Source organism: Apteryx mantelli, chromosome 2, assembly GCF_036417845.1.
Source record: "Apteryx mantelli isolate bAptMan1 chromosome 2, bAptMan1.hap1, whole genome shotgun sequence".
Classification (NCBI taxonomy): domain Eukaryota; kingdom Metazoa; phylum Chordata; class Aves; order Apterygiformes; family Apterygidae; genus Apteryx; species Apteryx mantelli.
In genome coordinates, this window is record NC_089979.1 from 61137291 (window position 1) to 61144256 (window position 6966).

Here is a 6966-nt window from a genome sequence, read left to right on the forward strand (position 1 = left end):
ATGGGAAAAGTATGCAACATGCAAAAGAAATAAATAGGATGGGAGATGGGAGCTCTAGAGAAATTTCACTTTTTTATGTTTGTATTATTTTTACTATGAACATTTCATTTGACAAAGTAGAGGATTAATAGATTCCTGTTGGTCACTGGAGTTCAGTGTGAGGAAGAGGAGTAGAGAAGAAAAGGGATGACTAGTAAATTAAGGAACTGAGCAGGAGGTATAAAAAAAGATGATAGAAAAGGATGAGAAGCAAAAAGCACAAAGGGAATGATATTGAAATCTCAGGAGTTGCTGCAGGAAAAAAAGAAGTATAAGGAGCAGTCAATGAGAATTTAAACAGCATGTTAATATGAGGTTACAAAGGCTCCCTGCGATATGGAAGTGTAGGAAGATTTAATGGTCCTGCTGTCCCACATATAGTTCTGTTTTGAATCTGGTGGATAGGAAGGTTCATCAAAGACAAGATATAACCTTTTCCTCTTTGCCGCTGAAGGCTGCTTTACAGTGCTCTTTTGCTGCAGAGATTTTCAATCTGTGCAGGCTGTCCGCTCTAGTTGCCCTGTCTGACGTGCAGGTAAAGGGACTTGTCTGTAACTCTCTTGGACATTAAGTATTTAATTAAATAATACAATGTGAACTTATTTTTACTGGAATGTGTGGACTTCATCAAAGTTGTAAACAGAATATCAGCATCTCTTTCAATACATCCAGGCATAAATGAAATAATTAGGATACTAGAGTTCTTTCTGCACATCCATATTATCACACTGTGAACACACATACTGAGGTACCAGTAGAGCAGTGACACAATGCTAAAGAAGGCTTTCTAGAACTGCTCAGCTAGTCAGGAAAGGTCGTGGCGAAGGATCAGACTAAAAGTGTAGAGGGAGGGAGGAAAATGGCAAAGAGGGCAAAATGAAGAGAGTTTAGACAAGAAGAAAGGCATAAAAATATCAAAGAGCATTTTGAGATGGATAAAATTTTTGAGCTACGTTAGATAATAGAAGAAGACGGCAAACCAAGAAATTCACGTGTCTTCTAACTTTGATACCAGTAGAGTCTTTAGATAATGCTGCTATATTTGTGTATATTATTACTTGTATTATATAGATTTTACTGTATATTTTGACTTTATTTACTACATATATTTACTATATTACAATTATAATAGTATTATATTACTATTATTAATTATTAGTATGTATATATTACAATTATACTATATTTGCACATGAAACGTGTAAAAATCAAAATGAAGTTTACAGAAAGCCATTTCTGAGCATTTATACAAAGCTTTTACACAAAATGTTTTCCAGCTATTCATGTTTTCACAGTAGTTACATAAAATCAGAATGTTTAGAAAAATAAGTATTTTAATTTTAATAGGAATATTCCCAGAATTAATTTAGTAATTGTAAAGTGAAAAGTTATTCTTTGTGAAAGTATAAAAAAAATCATTTTTGTTCCTCAATAATGTACAGATGTTTTGTACTTTGAGAATATTCACCTACTTGGTATTTCCTTTTTATCAAACAATTAAGAATATGTTCCTCACAGTTAAGAACTGCTGTCAAAAAGACATGGTATGTAAAACAAAAATCTAAATAAGTACTACTCAGGTAGCTTTTGACATAAACCTAATTGACCATAGTGACAAAGCGGAAGGTAGGCTATGTACTATAATTTGGAAGTGATAAGTGCACATTTGTGAACAAACAGGAGGGTATTATGTTCGTGTTTCATGTTGTTACAGTTTGGAAAACGTATACATTCTCATAACTACATTCTTATAGCTATAGAAAGTGTTTGTCTTCATGTGTAGTGAAAGCACTATTATAACAAAAGGATTGCAATAATTGTATCATTCAGTATTGAATTTTATAATAGATAATATGCAAAATTTTGCCACTATAAAGAGTTTATATTACCATTGTTTATTTCTCTTCTATTACAGGAATCAGCTGTACTGATATGAAATATCTTTTTACTATAATAACTACATCTGTGATGGTGGGCTTGTACCACTATAACTGTGTCAATACTTTCCCATACAGATATGGCCTTAGTCTGTTTCATAAAATAAACTAATTCACTAATCTGGTTGTTACTAATCTGAGTTCAATTCATAGTGAGAGCCTTGTAATCAAATGCTTCCTGTCTAATAAGGAAGACTAGACAGTTACACATGTTTTGAACTTTGCATTTTTGGCCTGCTTCGCATGAGAACATTGTGCAGATTTTGTGCAGTGCAACATGAAGTAGAATCTGACTTAAAACCTTGATTTTGATGGCATTAATGCTATTGATGCTGGCAGCAGAATTTGGCTGATTTTGTATTAACATTTCACCTTTATGTGTAACTTTAGTTTTTTGTGACAGTTTGAACTGTGCCTGAGGGGTTTTTTTGTGGCGGGGAAGGAGATTTAAAAAAAAAAAATTACATTTTTACATTCCTTTTATTCGAGAGACATCTGGTGGTATTTGAGTATATTTGCGGAAATAGCATTTTCCTTTTTTTTGGTCTGGGTTTACCTTAAAGTTTACTTTATCATTTATAATATATAACTTATATTTAGTCCTTCCTAGATTCTGCTACTGTATTATCTGAAAAATACATTGAGAATATTTACATACTAACCAGTGTATACTGGATATTGATTCTCATTGTTGATCATGAGTATTTCTCTTGGGTCTTCTCTATCCCTTCCATATATATATGAAGGAGAGATTTGGACACATTAAAGGCTAATGAAGTAAAAACATATTTGCTCCAAAATTTCATGCTAAATAATTAGTATTCTGTTTTCATATTTTGTTTCCAATTTCTCTGTTTTAAGAGACTAAAATCATGACCAAAAAGTTATGCTAAAGCCAGTTTAGTCCATGTCTACATGTGAGTACATAATTAAAAAAAGAGGAAGTGATTTTTACACCAGAAAGACTGAAAAAATCACCACTGCAGAACAAAAAGTTCTGCTACCATAGAAGAATTTTAATAATACTGCATGTATAGGAGATTTTTGTAAATATTAGGTAATTACAGTGTAATTACACAGTATACTAGTGTTGGATCCCTTCTCACACCATGCCCAAACCAACAGGCTGAAAGAGAGCATGAATCAGATCCTGGAGCAACATCTCTGGCATTACAGCAGCTTCTTCCAGAATCACGGGGTCACCCTCCTCTAACGGCAGAGTTTGCCCACAATAACAACACTGCAGATCCCTTTCTTCAGTACCTATAGTTTCCATCCCCATAGTAACCCTGCCACACTAGCTGCTTGACACCCACAGCTAGGGATGTATTCGCACAGCTCCAGCAGGTTCATGACTCCTCACAATGTACGTAGACACAGCTGTCAGCAGCTACAAGCAGATGGACAGGCAGTATTGCCCAACCACAGTCTTCAGGTTTTTAGGTAAAAGACAGAAAATTCCTATCAACTCTTGTAATATGGACAGATACTTGAAATGCTTCAGTTTTAAATGCTATTTATACTTTACTCCAGAGGGGAAAAAGGATGATTTTTCCAGCAAAAATGAGCATTTTTCCCTTCAAAAAAAATTAGGAGAAAATAGAATCATTCTAATTTAAATTTAAAATGTTTTACAGCTTTAGCTTAACAAAGCAAAATTTGCATTGTAGAGGGGTTTTTTTAAGTATGTTTCTAATTTTTTTTAATTTGGCAATTATCAGACCCATGCCCATGATATCATTTTACAGTCTTTAAGAGTTAATTAATGCATTCTTTTTTTAAAAAATTGTTTACAGACACTTTGAAGTGACTCATGCAATACTAACAATTGCTACACTTCAGCTGAGGAGTGGTTTTCACATCTGAATTTGTTTTGCTTGCAGTGATTTTCTGTGTGTTACAACATGAATTTTATATAGTTTGAAACTCCAAGGAAGTATTTCATGCAAAAGAAATGTATATGGTTTGCACTTCTGAAAATCCAGGGAGCTGTTTCATGCAAGATTTGTATTTAACTTTATTATACTTTAATTTTCACTCTCCTTCTGGCAGCCAGGAAACTTGCCAGTCACTCTGACTGTAGGAGCAAGAACAAATTCATGGTATTTTTGGAGATATACAGCAAATGTGAAGAATTATTCAATGCTGTTTTCTCCCCAAGTTAGCCACATTTTTTAGCAAAAACATTCATAATGTAAGAGGAAGGAACAAGAAAACAAAAGAAAATATGCTCTGAATTAATGGTAATTAACATAGTTGATGATGTAATTTAAGTAAAAACATACTAGTAATAGTGTGGTCAGAAAAATTTAAAGCTATTCTTAAGAGTGCAGCAGATGCTGCCTGGCAAATAGAAACCTCATAGTTTGGGTCAGCAGACAGGCAAAAGCTTGAAATAATATGCAGAACAAATTATTATTGAAACTTTAAGGACCTGATTCAGAGTAACTAGCACAAAGATTCCTAATACTTTTTGATGATTTTTAGAGCTGCTCTAGAAAATTGAATATGTGTATTTGTAGGTTTTGGTGTTCTTTAGCAGAGCTAAGGCAGCTGCAGCCAAAAAATAATGCTTTTGGAATTTACATGCACTCATTTGTCAAGAAGTTTCTTTAACTTGACAGAACTGTGCATGTTCCACGATCAGGGAGTAAGCTTATATTATTGCTATTCAGGAATGGCTCCAAGTGGTATGGAATCAATGACTTACATACTCCATTCCCTCTAAACCCACACCGGATAGAAAGTTAAACTAAGATACGCTTTCCCATTAGGTTGTATCTCACTCACAAAAAGTGTCGTTGTTAGCATCAGTAAGTAGAGGTATAATCTTTCATTTCAGGATTTTCAGTTACGTTGACATAATGGAGTTACTAAAGCTGTGATTCCTGTTAAAGAACAATATTACAAGCTTTACCTGGTCATCCTGATGACTGCCTCATTGGCTAAATCTCACATAAGTGATGAGGGCAGTATTGTAAGAAATACAAAATAAAAATAAAAAACTGCCAAGCTGCAAGAACATCACGCCTCTCTTCTCTTCCTTTAATTCTAATACCCAAATGTAATCCTGACAGATCCTGAAACAGCTGTAACAGAATAGTGTTCTATAACTTTTACCTATATTAACGTACTTTCAAGGATAAATTGCATCTACTGAATGGGCATATTTCTCTTTACAAAGTAGCATGTGGTTGGAGATGACTAAAATTTCTTGGTCAATTTATTTTAAAGACAGTGCTAGCTCAAGAGAGAAAGCAGGGCCTACAGGTATACTGGGATCCCTAGTCTTTAATCCAGGAAAGAGAGATACTATCCTAATCCCGCCTGCTAAAGTTTCAAGCTGACCTTCAAGGGTTACCAACACTGATCCATTTGGTTTCAAAAAAAAATTGCAGAATATTTTATTCAGAGAATACACAGAATATATTATCCTTCATGATGCTATGTTTGAGGCAACACCCCTCATTCATCCTCCCCCTCACACTTAAAAAAAAAAACAAAATCTTTTTGCCAATCAGCCTTTTGGGGGAAAACTTATTCCTGATAACTGCTAGTGTTGCTGATCATAGAACATAGTGTCACAGAGTCATTCTGGTTGGAAGGGACCTCTGGAAATCATCTTGTCTAATCCCTCTGCTAAGAGCAGGATCAACTACAGCAGGTTGCTCAGGACTGTGTCCAGGCGGGTTTTGAATGTCTCCAAAGATGGAAACTCCACAACCTCTTGGGCAACCCGTTCCAGTGTTCGGTCACCCTCACAGTCAGAGTTTCTTCTGTTTAAATGAAATTTCCTGTATTTTAGCTAGTGCCCATTGCCTCTCGTCCTGTCACTGGACACCACTGGGAAAAGTCTGGCTCTGTCTTATTTGCTCCCTCCCATCAGGCATTTATACATATTAATAAGTTCCCTCTCACCCTTCTCCCCCCCCCCCCAGCATTCTCTGCTTGAGGCAGAACAGTCCCAGTTCTCTCATGCTCTCCTTGTATGACAGCTGCTCCAGTCCCTTAACCATCTTTATGGCCTTTTGCTGGTCTCACTCCAGCACGTCCGCGCCTCTCTTGTCCTGGGGAGCCCAGAACTGGCCTCAGCACTCCAGATGTAGCCTCACCAGTGCTGAGTACCTCCCTTGATCTACTGGCAGCACTCTTCCTAGTGCTGTTGGCCTTCCTTGCTGCAAGGGCACATTATTAACTCATGGCCAACTTGTTGTCTGCCAGGACCCCCACATCCTTCTCCGCAAAGCTTCTTTCCAGCTGGTCAGCCCCCAGCCTGTACTGGCACATGGGATTGTTTCTTTCCAGGTGAAGGACTTGGCACTTCCTTTTGTTTCATCAGGTTCCTCTCTGCCTATTTTTCCTGTACAGGTCACTCTGAATGGCAGCACTGCCACCTGGTCTGTCAACCACTCCCCCCAATTTTGTATCATCTGCATACTTGCTGAGAATGCTCTCTGTCCCATGAACCAGGTCATTAATGACGAGGTTAAACAGTATTGGACCTGCTATAGACCCCTGGGAACACCACTGTTGACTTGCCCCCAGTTGGACTTTATGCTGCTGATCACAACTTTTCAAGCCTAGCAGTTCAGCCATTCTCAGTCCTCCTCACCATCTGCTCATCTAGCCCATACTTCATCAGTTTGGCAGTGAGGACACTGTAGGAGACAGCATCAAAAGCCTTACTAAAGTCAAGGTAAACAACATCCACTGCTTTTCCTTTGTCCACTGAGCCAGTCATTTCATCATGAAGGCTATCCATTTGGTCAGGCATGATTTCTCCTTCATAAATCCATGCTGATTACTCCCAATCACCTTCTTGTGCTTCATATATTTGGAAATCATTTCCAGGGTTAGTTATTCCATCACCTTTCTGGGGAAGGAGATGAATGTCACAGAGTAGTAAGGGCCAGATGCTCCCTAGGACGGGGTGCCAGGAGCCAAGCACAGTAACACAGCCAGCATAGCAAGGACCTCACCAGCCAGGGCC